Here is a 23118-nt window from a genome sequence, read left to right as displayed (position 1 = left end):
GGGCGGGATGTAAATTGCCAACAGACACTTGGGAGAAGTGTATGGTGTTTCCTGAAACATCTAAAAAACAAAGCAACAGAGCCTAGGGCACTTCCACTTATGGTCCTATAGCTTAGGGAAATTAAAATCAAAAAGACACAGCCACCCCAAAGTTTGGAATGGCTCTGTTTACAAGAACCTCGTTTACAGTACAAGTTCAACATCACAGAAAGTGAAAAATGGATAAAGAAGTTGTGGTATTCACTTACAAAGCAATATCACTCAGCAATGAAATCTATGTCATCAGGCCCTTAGCAGCACAATGAGTGGATTCAGGTATGATGATTCTAACTGAAATAAGTCACACAGAAAAAGAAACATCATAAGATATCAGTAATACACGGAATGGCAACTTGGCTACACAGGAACTGAATTACAGAACAGAACAGGGCCTCAAATTTAGAAAAACAACTTATGCTTGCTTAAGGGTAAAGGTGAGTTGGGGTGCTGCATAAAACCAGAGATTGAAATGAGCACAGATAAAGTTCCTTAAGCCAAATATGGAATAGACAAGAGCTACTCCTTGCTCAACGAAATGGACTCAACACCGCATATTAAACGCCTAAGAATGTACCTGACTTGTAAGTATCTTAAAACCTATGGATTGCTATGTCTCCGAAAGAGAATCAAGCATGTGTACAGGGGCATAAACGCAGCAGTGATAGGATTGGAGAGGTTCGGTGAGCAAATGAAGACCCTTTGAAGTCATATTGCATGGTACCCATTCCATGGGTTTCAACTAACCAGGTTTAAGGTATTCTTCCTTCAGCTAAAACATGCATGTGGAACCTAGAGTATGATCAACCATGTGATCGGGAGACGTGTTCAAATATGTCTCAGTTTTCCTCCCCTGGTACTCGGGTGCAACATTCCAGACGCTTTACTAACACTCTCCCCACTTGGAGAGTCAGCACCTTTAACCTCCTGTTTGGCCCAGTTTGCAATTTCTGCAGAAGATGAACAGGAATAGCGAGAACCAATGAGAGGCTAGCTGGAGGTGTCTGGACGGGCAAATTTAACTCTCATTTCCCACCAGGAAGAGGAAATAACGAAAGGCTCAGCGTGCCGTGCCGGAACCAGATTAGGGCCTGAAGCCATCCTGCGGTGTTGCGGCCAGGTCACAAGAAAGCGAGTTGAAGAAAGGAGCTCAGGGGCACTGTAATTCACAAACCTGCAGAGTTATAAATGACAGCTATCGTCCAAAAATAGACTGAAGTAAGGCTGCCAAGAGGACTTGAAAGCGGGGCAGAATTGCAGGAAACCGATTTCAGGAGGTAGACTGGAATTGCATTGAAAGCATAGGAAAAGAGGCAGAACGTCCACAATGATGCACTTGGCCAAAAAGGGCATATGCGTTTTTTCCTGAATATATTCAGGAAAAAACGCATACGCCCTTTTTGGCCAACCAAGCAAGCTTGCAAAGGAAATCTGCACTACAATGAAGTCTCACTTCCCCCCGGTCAAAAGGGCCATCTGAAAAAAGTGTAAAATCCAGAAAGGCAGGACAGGCCATGGAGAACTGGGAGCCTTGTTATGCTGATGGGCGGGATGTAAATTGCCAACAACCACTCGGGAGAAGTGTATGGTGTTTCCTGAAACATCTAAAAAACAAAGCAACAGAACCTAGGGCACTTCCACTTATGGTCCTATAGCTTAGGGAAATTAAAAGACACAGCCACCCCAAAGTTTGGAACGGCTCTGTTTACAAGAACCTCGTTTACAGTACAAGTTCAACATCGCAGAAAGTGAAAAATGGATAAAGAAGTTGTGGTAATTACTTACAAAGCAATATCACTCAGCAGTGAAATCTGTGTCATCAGGCCCTTAGCAGCACAATGAGTGGATTCAGGTATGATGATTCTAACTGAAGTAAGTCACACAGAAAAAGAAACATCATAAGATATCAGTAATACACGGAATGTAAACTTGGCTACACAGGAACTGAATTACAGAACAGAACAGGGTCTCAAATTTAGAAAACCAACTTATGCTTGCTTAAGGGTAAAGGTGAGTTGGGGTGCTGCATAAAACCAGAGATTGAAATGAGCACAGATAAAGTTCCTTAAGTCAAATATGGAATAGACAAGAGCTACTCCTTGCTCAACGAAATGGACTCAACACCGCATATTAAACGCCTAAGAATGTACCTGACTAGTAATTATCGTAAAACCTATGGATTGCTATGTCTCCGAAAGAGAATCAAGCATGTGTACAGGGCCATAAACGCAGCAGTGATAGGATTGGAGAGGTTCGGTGAGCAAATGAAGACCCTTTGAAGTCATATTGCATGGTACCCATTCCACGGGTCTCAACTCTACAGGTTTAAGGTATTCTTCCTTCAGCTAAAACATGCATGTGGAACCCAAGTATGATCAACCATGTGAACGGGAGACGTGTTCAAATATGTCTCAGTTTTCCTCCCCTGGTACTCGGGTGCAACATTCCAGACGCTTTACTAACACTCTCCCCACTTGGAGAGTCAGCGCCTTTAACCTCCTGTTTGGCCCAGTTTGCAATTTCTGCGGAAGATGAACAGGAATAGCGAGAACCAATGAGAGGCTAGCTGGAGGTGTCTGGACGGGCAAATTTAACTCTCATTTCCCACCAGGAAGAGGAAATAACCAAAGGCTCAGCGTGCCGTACCAGAACAAGATTAGGGCCTGAAGCCATCCTGCGGTGTTGCGGCCAGCTCAAAAGAAAGCGAGTTGAAGAAAGGAGCTCAGGGGCACTGTAATTCACAAACCTGCAGAGTTATAAATGACAGCTATCGTCCAAAAATAGACTGAAGTAAGGCTGCCAAGAGGACTTGAAAGCGGGGCAGAATTGCAGGAAACCGATTTCAGGAGGTAGACTGGAATTGCATTGAAAGCATAGGAAAAGAGGCAGAACGTCCACAATGATGCACTTGGCCAAAAAGGGCGTATGCGTTTTTTCCTGAATATATTCAGGAAAAAACGCATACGCCCTTTTTGGCCAACCAAGCAAGCTTGCAAAGGAAATCTGAACTACAATGAAGTCTCACTTCCCCCCGGTCAAAAGGGCCATCTGAAAAAAGTGTAAAATCCAGAAAGGCAGGACAGGCCATGGAGAACTGGGAGCCTTGTTATGCAGATGGGCGGGATATAAATTGCCAACAGACACTCGGGAGAAGTGTATGGTATTTCCTGAAACATCTAAAAAACAAAGCAACAGAGCCTAGGGCACTTCCACTTATGGTCCTATAGCTTAGGGAAATTAAAATCAAAAAGACACAGCCACCCCAAAGTTTGGGACGCCTCTGTTTACAAGAACCTCGTTTACAGTACAAGTTCAACATTGCAGAAAGTGAAAAATGGATAAAGAAGTTGTGGTATTTACTTACAAAGCAATATCACTCAGCAATGAAATCTGTGTCATCAGGCCCTTAGCAGCACAATGAGTGGATTCAGGTATGATGATTCTAACTGAAGTAAGTCACACAGAAAAAGAAACATCATAAGATATCAGTAATACACGGAATGTAAACTTGGCTACACAGGAACTGAATTACAGAACAGAACAGGGTCTCAAATTTAGAAAACCAACTTATGCTTGCTTAAGGGTAAAGGTGAGTTGTGGTGCTGCATAAAACCAGAGATTGAAATGAGCACAGATAAAGTTCCTTAAGCCAAATATGGAATAGACAAGAGCTACTCCTTGCTCAACAAAATGCACTCAACACCGCATATTAAACGCCTAAGAATGTACCTGACTAGTAACTATCTTAAAACCTATGGATTGCTATGTCTCCGAAAGAGAATCAAGCATGTGTACAGGGGCATAAACGCAGCAGTGATAGGATTGGAGAGGTTCGGTGAGCAAATGAAGACCCTTTGAAGTCATATTGCATGGTACCCATTCCACGGGTTTCAACTACCCAGGTTTAAGGTATTCTTCCTTCAGCTAAAACATGCATGTGGAACCCAGAGTATGATCAACCATGTGATCGGGAGACGTGTTCAAATATGTCTCAGTTTTCCTCCCCTGGTACTCGGGTGCAACATTCCAGACGCTTTACTAACACTCTCCCCACTTGGAGAGTCAGCGCCTTTAACCTCCTGTTTGGCCCAGTTTGCAATTTCTGCGGAAGATGAACAGGAATAGCGAGAACCAATGAGAGGCTAGCTGGAGGTGTCTGGACGGGCAAATTTAACTCTCATTTCCCACCAGGAAGAGGAAATAACCAAAGGCTCAGCGTGCCGTACCAGAACCAGATTAGGGCCTGAAGCCATCCTGTGGTGTTGCGGCCAGCTGAAAAGAAAGCGAGTTGAAGAAAGGAGCTCAGGGGCACTGTAATTCACAAACCTGCAGAGTTATAAATGACAGCTATCGTCCAAAAATAGACTGAAGTAAGGCTGCCAAGAGGACTTGAAAGCGGGGCAGAATTGCAGGAAACCGATTTCAGGAGGTAGACTGGAATTGCATTGAAAGCATAGGAAAAGAGGCAGAACGTCCACAATGATGCACTTGGCCAAAAAGGGCGTATGCGTTTTTTCCTGAATATATTCAGGAAAAAACGCATACGCCATTTTTGGCCAACCAAGCAAGCTTGCAAAGGAAATCTGAACTACAATGAAGTCTCACTTCCCCCCGGTCAAAAGGGCCATCTGAAAAAAGTGTAAAATCCAGAAAGGCAGGACAGGCCATGGAGAACTGGGAGCCTTGTTATGCAGATGGGCGGGATGTAAATTGCCAACAGACACTGGGGAGAAGTGTATGGTATTTCCTGAAACATCTAAAAAACAAAGCAACAGAGCCTAGGGCACTTCCACTTATGGTCCTATAGCTTAGGGAAATTAAAATCAAAAAGACACAGCCACCCCAAAGTTTGGGACGCCTCTGTTTACAAGAACCTCGTTTACAGTACAAGTTCAACATTGCAGAAAGTGAAAAATGGATAAAGAAGTTGTGGTATTTACTTACAAATCAATATCACTCAGCAATGAAATCTGTGTCATCAGGCCCTTAGCAGCACAATGAGTGGATTCAAGTATGATGATTCTAACTGAAGTAAGTCACACAGAAAAAGAAACATCATAAGATATCAGTAATACACGGAATGTAAACTTGGCTACACAGGAACTGAATTACAGAACAGAACAGGGTCTCAAATTTAGAAAACCAACTTATGCTTGCTTAAGGGTAAAGGTGAGTTGGGGTGCTGCATAAAACCAGAGATTGAAATGAGCACAGATAAAGTTCCTTAAGCCAAATATGGAATAGACAAGAGCTACTCCTTGCTCAACAAAATGCACTCAACACCGCATATTAAACGCCTAAGAATGTACCTGACTAGTAACTATCTTAAAACCTATGGATTGCTATGTCTCCGAAAGAGAATCAAGCATGTGTACAGGGGCATAAACGCAGCAGTGATAGGATTGGAGAGGTTCGGTGAGCAAATGAAGACCCTTTGAAGTCATATTGCATGGTACCCATTCCACGGGTTTCAACTACCCAGGTTTAAGGTATTCTTCCTTCAGCTAAAACATGCATGTGGAACCCAGAGTATGATCAACCATGTGATCGGGAGACGTGTTCAAATATGTCTCAGTTTTCCTCCCCTGGTACTCGGGTGCAACATTCCAGACGCTTTACTAACACTCTCCCCACTTGGAGAGTCAGCGCCTTTAACCTCCTGTTTGGCCCAGTTTGCAATTTCTGCGGAAGATGAACAGGAATAGCGAGAACCAATGAGAGGCTAGCTGGAGGTGTCTGGACGGGCAAATTTAACTCTCATTTCCCAACAGGAAGAGGAAATAACCAAAGGCTCAGCGTGCCGTACCGGAACCAGATTAGGGCCTGAAGCCATCCTGCGGTGTTGCGGCCAGCTCAAAAGAAAGCGAGTTGAAGAAAGGAGCTCAGGGGCACTGTAATTCACAAACCTGCAGAGTTATAAATGACAGCTATCGTCCAAAAATAGACTGAAGTAAGGCTGCCAAGAGGACTTGAAAGCGGGGCAGAATTGCAGGAAACCGATTTCAGGAGGTAGACTGGAATTGCATTGAAAGCATAGGAAAAGAGGCAGAACGTCCACAATGATGCACTTGGCCAAAAAGGGCGTATGCGTTTTTTCCTGAATATATTCAGGAAAAAACGCATACGCCCTTTTTGGCCAACCAAGCAAGCTTGCAAAGGAAATCTGCACTACAATGAAGTCTCACTTCCCCCCGGTCAAAAGGGCCATCTGAAAAAAGTGTAAAATCCAGAAAGGCAGGACAGGCCATGGAGAACTGGGAGCCTTGTTATGCTGATGGGCGGGATGTAAATTGCCAACAGACACTTGGGAGAAGTGTATGGTGTTTCCTGAAACATCTAAAAAACAAAGCAACAGAGCCTAGGGCACTGCCACTTATGGTCCTATAGCTTAGGGAAATTAAAATCAAAAAGACACAGCCACCCCAAAGTTTGGAACGGCTCTGTTTACAAGAACCTCGTTTACAGTACAAGTTCAACATCGCAGAAAGTGAAAAATGGATAAAGAAGTTGTGGTATTTACTTACAAAGCAATATCACTCAGCAATGAAATCTGTGTCATCAGGCCCTTAGCAGCACAATGAGTGGATTCAGGTATGATGATTCTAACTGAAGTAAGTCACACAGAAAAAGAAACATCATAAGATATCAGTAATACACGGAATGTAAACTTGGCTACACAGGAACTGAATTACAGAACAGAACAGGGTCTCAAATTTAGAAAACCAACTTATGCTTGCTTAAGGGTAAAGGTGAGTTGGGGTGCTGCATAAAACCAGAGATTGAAATGAGCACAGATAAAGTTCCTTAAGCCAAATATGGAATAGACAAGAGCTACTCCTTGCTCAACAAAATGGACTCAACACCGCATATTAAACGCCTAAGAAAGTACCTGACTAGTAACTATCTTAAAACCTATGGATTGCTATGTCTCCGAAAGAGAATCAAGCATGTGTACAGGGGCATAAACGCAGCAGTGATAGGATTGGAGAGGTTCGGTGAGCAAATGAAGACCCTTTGAAGTCATATTGCATGGTACCCATTCCACGGGTTTCAACTCTCCAGGTTTAAGGTATTCTTCCTTCTGCTAAAACATGCATGTGGAACCCAGAGTATGATCAACCATTTGATCGGGAGACGTGTTCAAATATGTCTCAGTTTTCCTCCCCTGGTACTCGGGTGCAACATTCCAGACGCTTTACTAACACTCTCCCCACTTGGAGAGTCAGCGCCTATAACCTCCTGTTTGGCCCAGTTTGCAATTTCTGCGGAAGATGAACAGGAATAGCGAGAACCAATGAGAGGCTAGCTGGAGGTGTCTGGACGGGCAAATTTAACTCTCATTTCCCACCAGGAAGAGGAAATAACCAAAGGCTCAGCGTGCCGTACCGGAACCAGATTAGGGCCTGAAGCCATCCTGCGGTGTTGCGGCCAGGTCACAAGAAAGCGAGTTGAAGAAAGGAGCTCAGGGGCACTGTAATTCACAAACCTGCAGAGTTATAAATGACAGCTATCGTCCAAAAATAGACTGAAGTAAGGCTGCCAAGAGGACTTGAAAGCGGGGCAGAATTGCAGGAAACCGATTTCAGGAGGTAGACTGGAATTGCATTGAAAGCATAGGAAAAGAGGCAGAACGTCCACAATGATGCACTTGGCCAAAAAGGGCGTATGCGTTTTTTCCTGAATATATTCAGGAAAAAACGCATACGCCCTTTTTGGCCAACCAAGCAAGCTTGCAAAGGAAATCTGCACTACAATGAAGTCTCACTTCCCCCCGGTCAAAAGGGCCATCTGAAAAAAGTGTAAAATCCAGAAAGGCAGGACAGGCCATGGAGAACTGGGAGCCTTGTTATGCTGATGGGCGGGATGTAAATTGCCAACAGACACTCGGGAGAAGTGTATGGTGTTTCCTGAAACATCTAAAAAACAAAGCAACAGAGCCTAGGGCACTGCCACTTATGGTCCTATAGCTTAGGGAAATTAAAATCAAAAAGACACAGCCACCCCAAAGTTTGGGACGCCTCTGTTTACAAGAACCTCGTTTACAGTACAAGTTCAACATCGCAGAAAGTGAAAAATGGATAAAGAAGTTGTGGTATTTACTTACAAAGCAATATCACTCAGCAATGAAATCTGTGTCATCACGCCCTTAGCAGCACAATGAGTGGATTCAGGTATGATGATTCTAACTGAAATAAGTCACACAGAAAATGAAATATCATAAGATATCAGTAATACACGGAATGTAAACTTGGCTACACAGGAACTGAATTACAGAACAGAACAGGGTCTCAAATTTAGAAAACCAACTTATGCTTGCTTAAGGGTAAAGGTGAGTTGGGGTGCTGCATAAAACCAGAGATTGAAATGAGCACAGATAAAGTTCCTTAAGTCAAATATGGAATAGACAAGAGCTACTCCTTGCTCAATGAAATGGACTCAACACCCATATTAAACGCCTAAGAATGTACCTGACTAGTAAGTATCGTAAAACCTATGGATTGCTATGTCTCCAAAAGAGAATCAAGCATGTGTACAGGGGCATAAACGCAGCAGTGATAGGATTGGAGAGGTTCGGTGAGCAAATGAAGACCCTTTGAAGTCATATTGCATGGTACCCATTACACGGGTCTCAACTCTCCAGGTTTAAGGTATTCTTCCTTCTGCTAAAACATGCATGTGGAACCCAAGTATGATCAACCATGTGAACGGGAGACGTGTTCAAATATGTCTCAGTTTTCCTCCCCTGGTACTCGGGTGGAACATTCCAGATGCTTTACTAACACTCTCCCCACTTCGAGAGTCAGCGCCTTTAACCTCCTGTTTGGCCCAGTTTGCAATTTCTGCGGAAGATGAACAGGAATAGCGAGAACCAATGAGAGGCTAGCTGGAGGTGTCTGGACGGGCAAATTTAACTCTCATTTCCCACCAGGAAGAGGAAATAACCAAAGGCTCAGCGTGCCGTACCGGAACCAGATTAGGGCCTGAAGACATCCTGCGGTGTTGCGGCCAGCTCAAAAGAAAGCGAGTTGAAGAAAGGAGCTCAGGGGCACTGTAATTCACAAACCTGCAGAGTTATAAATGACAGCTATCGTCCAAAAATAGACTGAAGTAAGGCTGCCAAGAGGACTTGAAAGCGGGGCAGAATTGCAAGAAACCGATTTCAGGAGGTAGACTGGAATTGCATTGAAAGCATAGGAAAAGAGGCAGAACGTCCACAATGATGCACTTGGCCAAAAAGGGCGTATGCGTTTTTACCTGAATATATTCAGGAAAAAACGCATACGCACTTTTTGGTCAACCAAGCAAGCTTGCAAAGGAAATCTGCACTACAATGAAGTCTCACTTCCCCCCGGTCAAAAGGGCCATCTGAAAAAAGTGTAAAATCCAGAAAGGCAGGACAGGCCATGGAGAACTGGGAGCCTTGTTATGCTGATGGGCGGGATGTAAATTGCCAACAACCACTCGGGAGAAGTGTATGGTGTTTCCTGAAACATCTAAAAAACAAAGCAACAGAACCTAGGGCACTTCCACTTATGGTCCTATAGCTTAGGGAAATTAAAATCAAAAAGACACAGCCACCCCAAAGTTTGGAACGGCTCTGTTTACAAGAACCTCGTTTACAGTACAAGTTCAACATCGCAGAAAATGAAAAATGGATAAAGAAGTTGTGGTATTTACTTACAAAGCAATATCACTCAGCAATGAAATCTGTGTCATCAGGCCCTTAGCAGCACAATGAGTGGATTCAGGTATGATGATTCTAACTGAAGTAAGTCACACAGAAAAAGAAACATCATAAGATATCAGTAATACACGGAATGTAAACTTGGCTACACAGGAACTGAATTACAGAACAGAACAGGGTCTCAAATTTAGAAAACCAACTTATGCTTGCTTAAGGTTAAAGGTGAGTTGGGGTGCTGCATAAAATCAGAGATTGAAATGAGCACAGATAAAGTTCCTTAAGTCAAATATGGAATAGACAAGAGCTACTCCTTGCTCAACAAAATGGACTCAACACCGCATATTAAACGCCTAAGAATGTACCTGACTAGTAAGTATCTTAAAACCTATGGATTGCTATGTCTCCGAAAGAGAATCAAGCATGTGTACAGGGGCATAAACGCAGCAGTGATAGGATTGGAGAGGTTCGGTGAGCAAATGAAGACCCTTTGAAGTCATATTGCATGGTACCCATTACACGGGTCTTAACTCTCTAGGTTTAAGGTATTCTTCCTTCAGCTAAAACATGCATGTGGAACCCAAGTATGATCAACCATGTGAACGGGAGATGTGTTCAAATATGTCTCAGTTTTCCTCCCCTGGCACTCGGGTGCAACATTCCAGACGCTTTACTAACACTCTCCCCACTTGGAGAGTCAGTCCCTTTAACCTCCTGTTTGGCCCAGTTTGCAATTTCTGCGGAAGATGAACAGGAATAGCGAGAACCAATGAGAGGCTAGCTGGAGGTGTCTGGACGGGCAAATTTAACTCTCATTTGCCACCAGGAAGAGGAATTAACCAAAGGCTCAGCATGCCGGGCCGGAACCAGATTAGGGCCTGAAGCCATCCTGCGGTGTTGCGGCCAGGTCACAAGAAAGCGAGTTGAAGAAAGGAGCTCAGGGGCACTGTAATTCACAAACCTGCAGAGTTATAAATGACAGCTATCGTCCAAAAATAGACTGAAGTAAGGCTGCCAAGAGGACTTGAAAGCGGGGCAGAATTGCAGGAAACCGATTTCAGGAGGTAGACTGGAATTGCATTGAAAGCATAGGAAAAGAGGCAGAACGTCCACAATGATGCACTTGGCCAAAAAGGGCGTATGCGTTTTTTCCTGAATATATTCAGGAAAAAATGCATACGCCCTTTTTGGCCAACCAAGCAAGCTTGCAAAGGAAATCTGCACTACAATGAAGTCTCACTTCCCCCCGGCCAAAAGGGCCATCTGAAAAAAGTGTAAAATCCAGAAAGGCAGGACAGGCCATGGAGAACTGGGAGCCTTGTTATGCTGATGGGCGGGATGTAAATTGCCAAGAGACACTCGGGAGAAGTGTATGGTGTTTCCTGAAACATCTAAAAAAAAAGCAACAGAGCCTAGGGCACTGCCACTTATGGTCCTATAGCTTAGGGAAATTAAAATCAAAAAGACACAGCCACCCCAAAGTTTGGAACGCCTCTGTTTACAAGAACCTCGTTTACAGTACAAGTTCAACATCGCAGAAAGTGAAAAATGGATAAAGAAGTTGTGGTATTTACTTACAAAGCAATATCACTCAGCAATGAAATCTATGTCATCAGGCCCTTAGCATCACAATGAGTGGATTCAGGTATGATGATTCTAACTGAAATAAGTCACACAGAAAAAGAAACATCATAAGATATCAGTAATACACGGAATGTAAACTTGGCTACACAGGAACTGAATTACAGAACAGAACAGGATCTCAAATTTAGAAAACCAACTTATGCTTGCTTAAGGGGAAAGGTGAGTTGGGGTGCTGCATAAAACCAGAGATTGAAATGAGCACAGATAAAGTTCCTTAAGTCAAATATGGAATAGACAAGAGCTACTCCTTGCTCAACGAAATGGACTCAACACCGCATATTAAACGCCTAAGAATGTACCTGACTAGTAAGTATCTTAAAACCTATGGATTGTTATGTCTCTGAAAGAGAATCAAGCATGTGTACAGGGGCATAAACGCAGCAGTGATAGGATTGGAGAGGTTCGGTGAGCAAATGAAGACCCTTTGAAGTCATATTGCATGGTACCCATTCCACGGGTCTCAACTCTCCAGGTTTAAGGTATTCTTCCTTCAGCTAAAACATGCATGTGGAACCCAGAGTATGATCAACCATGTGAACGGGAGACGTGTTCAAATATGTCTCAGTTTTCCTCCCCTGGTACTCGGGTGCAACATTCCAGACGCTTTACTAACACTCTCCCCACTTGGAGAGTCAGCGCCTTTAACCTCCTGTTTGGCCCAGTTTGCAATTTCTGCGGAAGATGAACAGGAATAGCGAGAACCAATGAGAGGCTAGCTGGAGGTGTCTGGACGGGCAAATTTAACTCTCATTTCCCACCAGGAAGAGGAAATAACCAAAGGCTCAGCATGCCGTACCGGAACCAGATTAGGGCCTGAAGCCATCCTGCGGTGTTGCGGCCAGCTCAAAAGAAAGCGAGTTGAAGAAAGGAGCTCAGGGGCACTGTAATTCACAAACCTGCAGAGTTATAAATGACAGCTATCGTCCAAAAATAGACTGAAGTAAGGCTGCCAAGAGGACTTGAAAGCGGGGCAGAATTGCAGGAAACCGATTTCAGGAGGTAGACTGGAATTGCATTGAAAGCATAGGAAAAGAGGCAGAACGTCCACAATGATGCACTTGGCCAAAAAGGGCGTATGCGTTTTTTCCTGAATATATTCAGGAAAAAACGCATACGCCCTTTTTGGCCAACCAAGCAAGCTTGCAAAGGAAATCTGCACTACAATGAAGTCTCACTTCCCCCCGGTCAAAAGGGCCATCTGAAAAAAGTGTAAAATCCAGAAAGGCAGGACAGGTCATGGAGAACTGGGAGCCTTGTTATGCTGATGGGCGGGATGTAAATTGCCAACAACCACTCCGGAGAAGTGTATGGTGTTTCCTGAAACATCTAAAAAACAAAGCAACAGAACCTAGGGCACTTCCACTTATGGTCCTATAGCTTAGGGAAATTAAAATCAAAAAGACACAGCCACCCCAAAGTTTGGGACGCCTCTGTTTACAAGAACCTCGTTTACAGTACAAGTTCAACATCGCAGAAAGTGAAAAATGGATAAAGAAGTTGTGGTATTTACTTACAAAGCAATATCACTCAGCAATGAAATCTGTGTCATCAGGCCCTTAGCAGCACAATGAGTGGATTCAGGTATGATGATTCTAACTGAAGTAAGTCACACAGAAAAAGAAACATCATAAGATATCAGTAATACACGGAATGTAAACTTGGCTACACAGGAACTGAATTACAGAACAGAACAGGGACTCAAATTTAGAAAACCAACTTATGCTTGCTTAAGGGTAAAGGTGAGTTGGGGTGCTGCATAAAACCGGAGATTGAAATGAGCACAGATAAAGTTCCTTAAGCCAAATATGGAATAGACAAGAGCTACTCCTTGCTCAACGAAATGGACTCAACACCCCATATTAAACGCCTAAGAATGTACCTGACTTGTAAGTATCTTAAAACCTATGGATTGATATGTCTCCAAAAGAGAATCAAGCGTGTGTACAGGGGCATAAACGCAGCAGTGATAGGATTGGAGAGGTTCGGTGAGCAAATGAAGACCCTTTGAAGTCATATTGCATGGTACCCATTCCACGGGTTTCAACTACACAGGTTTAAGGTATTCTTCCTTCAGCTAAAACATGCATGTGGAACCTAGAGTATGATCAACCATGTGATCGGGAGACGTGTTCAAGTATGTCTCAGTTTTCCTCCCCTGGTACTCGGGTGCAAATTCCAGACGCTTTACTAACACTCTCCCCACTTGGAGAGTCAGTCCCTTTAACCTCCTGTTTGGCCCAGTTTGCAATTTCTGCGGAAGATGAACAGGAATAGCGAGAACCAATGAGAGGCTAGCTGGAGGTGTCTGGACGGGCAAATTTAACTCTCATTTCCCACCAGGAAGAGGAAATAACCAAAGGCTCAGCGTGACGGGCCAGAACCAGATTAGGGCCTGAAGCCATCCTGCGGTGTTGCGGCCAGCTCAAAAGAAAGCGAGTTGAAGAAAGGAGCTCAGGGGCACTGTAATTCACAAACCTGCAGAGTTATAAATGACAGCTATCGTCCAGAAATAGACTGAAGTAAGGCTGCCAAGAGGACTTGAAAGCGGGGCAGAATTGCAGGAAACCGATTTCAGGAGGTAGACTGGAATTGCATTGAAAGCATAGGAAAAGAGGCAGAACGTCCACAATGATGCACTTGGCCAAAAAGGGCGTATGCGTTTTTTCCTGAATATATTCAGGAAAAAACGCATACGCCCTTTTTGGCCAACCAAGCAAGCTTGGAAAGGAAATCTGCACTACAATGAAGTCTCACTTCCCCCCGGTCAAAAGGGCCATCTGAAAAAAGTGTAAAACCCAGAAAGGCAACAGGCCATGGAGAACTGGGAGCCTTGTTATGCTGATGGGCGGGATGTAAATTGCCAACAACCACTCGGGAGAAGTGTATGGTGTTTCCTGAAACATCTAAAAAACAAAGCAACAGAGCCTAGGGCACTTCCACTTATGGTCCTATAGCTTAGGGAAATTAAAATCAAAAAGACACAGCCACCCCAAAGTTTGGAACGGCTCTGTTTACAAGAACCTCGTTTACAGTACAAGTTCAACATCGCAGAAAGTGAAAAATGGATAAAGAAGTTGTGGTATTTACTTACAAAGCAATATCACTCAGCAATGAAATCTGTGTCATCAGGCCCTTAGCAGCACAATGAGTGGATTCAGGTATGATGATTCTAACTGAAATAAGTCACACAGAAAAAGAAACATCATAAGATATCAGTAATACACGGAATGTAAACTTGGCTACACAGGAACTGCATTCCAAAACAGAACAGGGTCTCAAATTTAGAAAACCAACTTATGCTTGCTTAAGGGGAAAGGTGAGTTGGGGTGCTGCATAAAACCAGAGATTGAAATGAGCACAGATAAAGTTCCTTAAGTCAAATATGGAATAGACAAGAGCTACTCCTTGCTCAACGAAATGGACTCAACACCCCATATTAAACGCCTAAGAATGTACCTGACTAGTAAGTATCTTAAAACCTATGGATTGCTATGTCTCCAAAAGAGAATCAAGCGTGTGTACAGGGGCATAAACGCAGCAGTGATAGGATTGGAGAGGTTCGGTGAGCAAATGAAGACCCTTTGAAGTCATATTGCATGGTACCCCTTCCACGGGTCTCAACTCTCCAGGTTTAAGGTATTCTTCCTTCAGCTAAAACATGCATGTGGAACCCAAGTATGATCAACCATGTGAACGGGAGACGTGTTCAAATATGTCTCAGTTTTCCTCCCCTGGTACTCGGGTGCAACATTCCAGACGCTTTACTAACACTCTCCCGACTTGGAGAGTCAGTCCCTTTAACCTCCTGTTTGGCCCAGTTTGCAATTTCTGCGGAAGATGAACAGGAATAGCGAGAACCAATGAGAGACTAGCTGGAGGTGTCTGAACGGGCTTATTTAACTCTCATTTCCCACCAGGAAGAGGAATTAACCAAAGGCTCAGCATGCCGGGCCGGAACCAGATTAGGGCCTGAAGCCATCCTGCGGTGTTGCGGCCAGGTCACAGGAAAGCGAGTTGAAGAAAGGAGCTCAGGGGCACTGTAATTCACAAACCTGCAGACATATAAATGACAGCTATCGTCCAAAAATAGACTGAAGTAAGGCTGCCAAGAGGACTTGAAAGCGGGGCAGAATTGCAGGAAACCGATTTCAGGAGGTAAACTGGAATTGCATTGAAAGCATAGGAAAAGAGGCAGAACGTCCACAATGATGCACTTGGCCAAAAAGGGCGTATGCGTTTTTTCCTGAATATATTCAGGAAAAAACGCATACGCCCTTTTTGGCCAACCAAGCAAGCTTGCAAAGGAAATCTGCACTACAATGAAGTCTCACTTCCCCCCGGTCAAAAGGGCCATCTGAAAAAAGTGTAAAATCCAGAAAGGCAGGACAGGTCATGGAGAACTGGGAGCCTTGTTATGCTGATGGGCGGGATGTAAATTGCCAACAACCACTCCGGAGAAGTGTATGGTGTTTCCTGAAACATCTAAAAAACAAAGCAACAGAACCTAGGGCACTTCCACTTATGGTCCTATAGCTTAGGGAAATTAAAATCAAAAAGACACAGCCACCCCAAAGTTTGGGACGCCTCTGTTTACAAGAACCTCGTTTACAGTACAAGTTCAACATCGCAGAAAGTGAAAAATGGATAAAGAAGTTGTGGTATTTACTTACAAAGCAATATCACTCAGCAATGAAATCTGTGTCATCAGGCCCTTAGCAGCACAATGAGTGGATTCAGGTATGATGATTCTAACTGAAGTAAGTCACACAGAAAAAGAAACATCATAAGATATCAGTAATACACGGAATGTAAACTTGGCTACACAGGAACTGAATTACAGAACAGAACAGGGACTCAAATTTAGAAAAACAACTTATGCTTGCTTAAGGGTAAAGGTGAGTTGGGGTGCTGCATAAAACCGGAGATTGAAATGAGCACAGATAAAGTTCCTTAAGCCAAATATGGAATAGACAAGAGCTACTCCTTGCTCAACGAAATGGACTCAACACCCCATATTAAACGCCTAAGAATGTACCTGACTTGTAAGTATCTTAAAACCTATGGATTGATATGTCTCCAAAAGAGAATCAAGCGTGTGTACAGGGGCATAAACGCAGCAGTGATAGGATTGGAGAGGTTCGGTGAGCAAATGAAGACCCTTTGAAGTCATATTGCATGGTACCCATTCCACGGGTTTCAACTACACAGGTTTAAGGTATTCTTCCTTCAGCTAAAACATGCATGTGGAACCTAGAGTATGATCAACCATGTGATCGGGAGACGTGTTCAAGTATGTCTCAGTTTTCCTCCCCTGGTACTCGGGTGCAACATTCCAGACGCTTTACTAACACTCTCCCCACTTGGAGAGTCAGTCCCTTTAACCTCCTGTTTGGCCCAGTTTGCAATTTCTGCGGAAGATGAACAGGAATAGCGAGAACCAATGAGAGGCTAGCTGGAGGTGTCTGGACGGGCAAATTTAACTCTCATTTCCCACCAGGAAGAGGAAATAACCAAAGGCTCAGCGTGACGGGCCAGAACCAGATTAGGGCCTGAAGCCATCCTGCGGTCTTGCGGCCAGGTCACAAGAAAGCGAGTTGAAGAAAGGAGCTCAGGGGCACTGTAATTCACAAACCTGCAGACTTATAAATGACAGCTATCGTCCAAAAATAGACTGAAGTAAGGCTGCCAAGAGGACTTGAAAGCGGGGCAGAATTGCAGGAAACCGATTTCAGGAGGTAGACTGGAATTGCATTGAAAGCATAGGAAAAGAGGCAGAACGTCCACAATGATGCACTTGGCCAAAAAGGGCGTATGCGTTTTTTCCTGAATATATTCAGGAAAAAACGCATACGCCCTTTTTGGCCAACCAAGCAAGCTTGCAAAGGAAATCTGCACTACAATGAAGTCTCACTTCCCCCCGGTCAAAAGGGCCATCTGAAAAAAGTGTAAAATCCAGAAAGGCAGGACAGGCCATGGAGAACTGGGAGCCTTGTTATGCTGATGGGCGGGATGTAAATTGCCAACAGACACTTGGGAGAAGTGTATGGTGTTTCCTGAAACATCTAAAAAACAAAGCAACAGAGCCTAGGGCACTTCCACTTATGGTCCTATAGCTTAGGGAAATTAAAATCAAAAAGACACAGCCACCCCAAAGTTTGGAACGGCTCTGTTTACAAGAACCTCGTTTACAGTACAAGGTCAACATCGCAGAAAGTGAAAACTGGAGAAAGAAGTTGTGGTATTCACTTACAGAGCAATATCATTCAGCAATGAAATCTATGTCATCAGGCCCTTAGCAGCACAATGAGTGGATTCAGGTATGATGATTCTAAATGAAATAAGTCACACAGAAAAAGAAACATCATAAGATATCAGTAATACACGGAATGTAAACTTGGCTACACAGGAACTGAATTACAAAACAGAACAGGGTCTCAAATTTAGAAAACCAACTTATGCTTGCTTAAGGGTAAAGGAGAGTTGGGGTGCTGCATAAAACCAGAGATTGAAATGAGCACAGATAAAGTTCCTTAAGCCAAATATGGAATAGACAAGAGCTACTCCTTGCTCAACGAAATGGACTCAACACCCCATATTAAACGCCTAAGAATGTACCTGACTAGTAAGTATCTTAAAACCTATGGATTGCTATGTCTCCGAAAGAGAATCAAGCATGTGTACAGGGGCATAAACGCAGCAGTGATAGGATTGGAGAGGTTCGGTGAGCAAATGAAGACCCTTTGAAGTCATATTGCATGGTACCCATTCCACGGGTTTCAACTACCCAGGTTTAAGGTATTCTTCCTTCAGCTAAAACATGCATGTGGAACCTAGAGTATGATCAACCATGTGATCGGGAGACGTGTTCAAATATGTCTCAGTTTTCCTCCCCTGGTACTCGGGTGCAACATTCCAGACGCTTTACTAATACTCTCCCCACTTGGAGAGTCAGTCCCTTTAACATCCTGTTTGGCCCAGTTTGCAATTTCTGCGGAAGATGAACAGGAATAGCGAGAACCAATGAGAGGCTAGCTGGAGGTGTCTGGACGGGCAAATTTAACTCTCATTTCCCACCAGGAAGAGGAAATAACCAAAGGCTCAGCGTGCCGTACCGGAACCAGATTAGGGCCTGAAGCCATCCTGCGGTGTTGCGGCCAGGTGACAAGAAAGCGAGTTGAAGAAAGGAGCTCAGGGGCACTGTAATTCACAAACCTGCAGAGTTATAAATGACAGCTATCGTCCAAAAATAGACTGAAGTAAGGCTGCCAAGAGGACTTGAAAGCGGGGCAGAATTGCAGGAAACCGATTTCAGGAGGTAGACTGGAATTGCATTGAAAGCATAGGAAAAGAGGCAGAACGTCCACAATGATGCACTTGGCCAAAAAGGGTGTATGCGTTTTTTCCTGAATATATTCAGGAAAAAACGCATACCCCCTTTTTGGCCAACCAAGCAAGCTTGCAAAGGAAATCTGCATTACAATGAAGTCTCACTTCCCCCCGGTCAAAAGGGCCATCTGAAAAAATTGTAAAATCCAGAAAGGCAACAGGCCATTGAGAACTGGGAGCCTTGTTATGCTGATGGGCGGGATGTAAATTGCCAACAGACACTTGGGAGAAGTGTATGGTGTTTCCTGAAACATCTAAAAAACAAAGCAACAGAGCCTAGGGCACTTCCACTTATGGTCCGATAGCTTAGGGAAATTAAAATCAAAAAGACACAGCCACCCCAAAGTTTGGGACGCCTCTGTTTACAAGAACCTCGTTTACAGTACAAGTTCAACATCGCAGAAAGTGAAAAATGGATAAAGAAGTTGTGGTATTCACTTACAAAGCAATATCACTCAGCAATGAAATCTATGTCATCAGGCCCTTAGCAGCACAATGAGTGGATTCAGGTATGATGATTCTAACTGAAATAAGTCACACAGAAAAGGAAACATCATAAGATATCAGTAATACACGGAATGGAAACTTGGCTACACAGGAACTGAATTACAGAACAGAACAGGGTCTGAAATTTAGAAAAACAACTTATGCTTGCTTAAGGGTAAAGGTGAGTTGGGGTGCTGCATAAAACCAGAGATTGAAATGAGCACAGATAAAGTTCCTTAAGCCAAATATGGAATAGACAAGAGCTACTCCTTGCTCAACGAAATGGACTCAACACCCCATATTAAACGCCTAATAATGTACCTGACTTGTAAGTATCTTAAAACCTATGGATTGCTATGTCTCCGAAAGAGAATCAAGCATGTGTACAGGGGCATAAACGCAGCAGTGATAGGATTGGAGAGGTTCGGTGAGCAAATGAAGACCCTTTGAAGTCATATTGCATGGTACCCATTCCACGGGTTTCAACTACCCAGGTTTAAGGTATTCTTCCTTCTGCTAACACATGCATATGGAACCTAGAGTATGATCAACCATGTGATCGGGAGACGTGTTCAAATATGTTTCAGTTTTCCTCCCCTGGTACTCGGGTGCAACATTCCAGACGCTTTACTAACACTCTCCCCAAGTGGAGAGTCAGTCCCTTTAAACTCCTGTTTGGCCCAGTTTGCAATTTCTGCGGAAGATGAACAGGAATAGCGAGAACCAATGAGAGGCTAGCTGGAGGTGTCTGGACGGGCAAATTTAACTCTCATTTCCCACCAGGAAGAGGAATTAACCAAAGGCTCAGCATGCCGGACCGGAACCAGATTAGGGCCTGAAGCCATCTTGCGGTGTTGCGGCCAGGTCACAAGAAAGCGAGTTGAAGAAAGGAGCTCAGGGGCACTGTAATTCACAAACCTGCAGAGTTATAAATGACAGCTATCGTCCAAAAATAGACTGAAGTAAGGCTGCCAAGAGGACTTGAAAGCGGGGCAGAATTGCAGGAAACCGATTTCAGGAGGTAGACTGGAATTGCATTGAAAGCATAGGAAAAGAGGCAGAACGTCCACAATGATGCACTTGGCCAAAAAGGGCGTATGCGTTTTTTCCTGAATATATTCAGGAAAAAACGCATACGCTCTTTTTGGCCAACCAAGCAAGCTTGCAAAGGAAATCTGCACTACAATGAAGTCTCACTTCCCCCCGGTCAAAAGGGCCATTTGAAAAAAGTGTAAAATCCAGAAAGGCAGGACAGGCCATGGAGAACTGGGAGCCTTGTTATCCTGATGGGCGGGATGTAAATTGCCAACAACCACTCGGGAGAAGTGTATGGTGTTTCCTGAAACATCTAAAAAACAAAGCAACAGAACCTAGGGCACTTCCACTTATGGTCCTATAGCTTAGGGAAATTAAAATCAAAAAGACACAGCCACCCCAAAGTTTGGGACGCCTCTGTTTACAAGAACCTCGTTTACAGTACAAGTTCAACATCGCAGAAAGTGAAAAATGGATAAAGAAGTTGTGGTATTTACTTACAAAGCAATATCACTCAGCAATGAAATCTGTGTCATCAGGCCCTTAGCAGCACAATGAGTGGATTCAGGTATGATGATTCTAACTGAAGTAAGTCACACAGAAAAAGAAACATCATAAGATATCAGTAATACACGGAATGTAAACTTGGCTACACAGGAACTGAATTACAGAACAGAACAGGGACTCAAATTTAGAAAAACAACTTATGCTTGCTTAAGGGTAAAGGTGAGTTGGGGTGCTGCATAAAACCGGAGATTGAAATGAGCACAGATAAAGTTCCTTAAGCCAAATATGGAATAGACAAGAGCTACTCCTTGCTCAACGAAATGGACTCAACACCCCATATTAAACGCCTAAGAATGTACCTGACTTGTAAGTATCTTAAAACCTATGGATTGATATGTCTCCAAAAGAGAATCAAGCGTGTGTACAGGGGCATAAACGCAGCAGTGATAGGATTGGAGAGGTTCGGTGAGCAAATGAAGACCCTTTGAAGTCATATTGCATGGTACCCATTCCACGGGTTTCAACTACACAGGTTTAAGGTATTCTTCCTTCAGCTAAAACATGCATGTGGAACCTAGAGTATGATCAACCATGTGATCGGGAGACGTGTTCAAGTATGTCTCAGTTTTCCTCCCCTGGTACTCGGGTGCAACATTCCAGACGCTTTACTAACACTCTCCCCACTTGGAGAGTCAGTCCCTTTAACCTCCTGTTTGGCCCAGTTTGCAATTTCTGCGGAAGATGAACAGGAATAGCGAGAACCAATGAGAGGCTAGCTGGAGGTGTCTGGACGGGCAAATTTAACTCTCATTTCCCACCAGGAAGAGGAAATAACCAAAGGCTCAGCGTGACGGGCCAGAACCAGATTAGGGCCTGAAGCCATCCTGCGGTCTTGCGGCCAGGTCACAAGAAAGCGAGTTGAAGAAAGGAGCTCAGGGGCACTGTAATTCACAAACCTGCAGACTTATAAATGACAGCTATCGTCCAAAAATAGACTGAAGTAAGGCTGCCAAGAGGACTTGAAAGCGGGGCAGAATTGCAGGAAACCGATTTCAGGAGGTAGACTGGAATTGCATTGAAAGCATAGGAAAAGAGGCAGAACGTCCACAATGATGCACTTGGCCAAAAAGGGCGTATGCGTTTTTTCCTGAATATATTCAGGAAAAAACGCATACGCCCTTTTTGGCCAACCAAGCAAGCTTGCAAAGGAAATCTGCACTACAATGAAGTCTCACTTCCCCCCGGTCAAAAGGGCCATCTGAAAAAAGTGTAAAATCCAGAAAGGCAGGACAGGCCATGGAGAACTGGGAGCCTTGTTATGCTGATGGGCGGGATGTAAATTGCCAACAGACACTTGGGAGAAGTGTATGGTGTTTCCTGAAACATCTAAAAAACAAAGCAACAGAGCCTAGGGCACTTCCACTTATGGTCCTATAGCTTAGGGAAATTAAAATCAAAAAGACACAGCCACCCCAAAGTTTGGAACGGCTCTGTTTACAAGAACCTCGTTTACAGTACAAGGTCAACATCGCAGAAAGTGAAAACTGGAGAAAGAAGTTGTGGTATTCACTTACAGAGCAATATCATTCAGCAATGAAATCTATGTCATCAGGCCCTTAGCAGCACAATGAGTGGATTCAGGTATGATGATTCTAAATGAAATAAGTCACACAGAAAAAGAAACATCATAAGATATCAGTAATACACGGAATGTAAACTTGGCTACACAGGAACTGAATTACAAAACAGAACAGGGTCTCAAATTTAGAAAACCAACTTATGCTTGCTTAAGGGTAAAGGAGAGTTGGGGTGCTGCATAAAACCAGAGATTGAAATGAGCACAGATAAAGTTCCTTAAGCCAAATATGGAATAGACAAGAGCTACTCCTTGCTCAACGAAATGGACTCAACACCCCATATTAAACGCCTAAGAATGTACCTGACTAGTAAGTATCTTAAAACCTATGGATTGCTATGTCTCCGAAAGAGAATCAAGCATGTGTACAGGGGCATAAACGCAGCAGTGATAGGATTGGAGAGGTTCGGTGAGCAAATGAAGACCCTTTGAAGTCATATTGCATGGTACCCATTCCACGGGTTTCAACTACCCAGGTTTAAGGTATTCTTCCTTCAGCTAAAACATGCATGTGGAACCTAGAGTATGATCAACCATGTGATCGGGAGACGTGTTCAAATATGTCTCAGTTTTCCTCCCCTGGTACTCGGGTGCAACATTCCAGACGCTTTACTAACACTCTCCCCACTTGGAGAGTCAGTCCCTTTAACATCCTGTTTGGCCCAGTTTGCAATTTCTGCGGAAGATGAACAGGAATAGCGAGAAC

The 23118-nt window shown here is 43.8% G+C and overlaps 1 long non-coding RNA gene across 12 annotated transcripts in view; it reads right to left on the bottom strand.

The window, feature by feature from the left end:
* Nucleotides 1-5043: 5043 nt before the first annotated feature.
* Nucleotides 5044-23118, bottom strand: part of LOC307181154 — a 2002597-nt gene continuing 1984522 nt past the window's right edge. For 8 of the 12 annotated variants that reach the window (XR_013826035.1, XR_013826036.1, XR_013826037.1 and 5 more), the window contains 3 exons: nt 22347-22428; nt 17613-17690; nt 5048-5062 (listed from right to left, as the gene is read on the bottom strand). This is a non-coding gene — a long non-coding RNA (uncharacterized lncRNA). Of the gene's footprint in view, nt 5063-8177; nt 8223-15384; nt 15400-17612; nt 17691-22346; nt 22429-23118 lie in introns of those variants that run through there. The other 4 variants (XR_013826033.1, XR_013826034.1, XR_013826041.1 and 1 more) reach the window with 4 other exon arrangements.

Source organism: Stenella coeruleoalba (assembly GCF_951394435.1).
Source record: "Stenella coeruleoalba genome assembly, contig: scaffold_61, whole genome shotgun sequence".
In the NCBI taxonomy this organism is placed as follows: Eukaryota; Metazoa; Chordata; class Mammalia; order Artiodactyla; family Delphinidae; genus Stenella; species Stenella coeruleoalba.
This window is presented reverse-complemented; position numbering and strand designations above follow the sequence as displayed.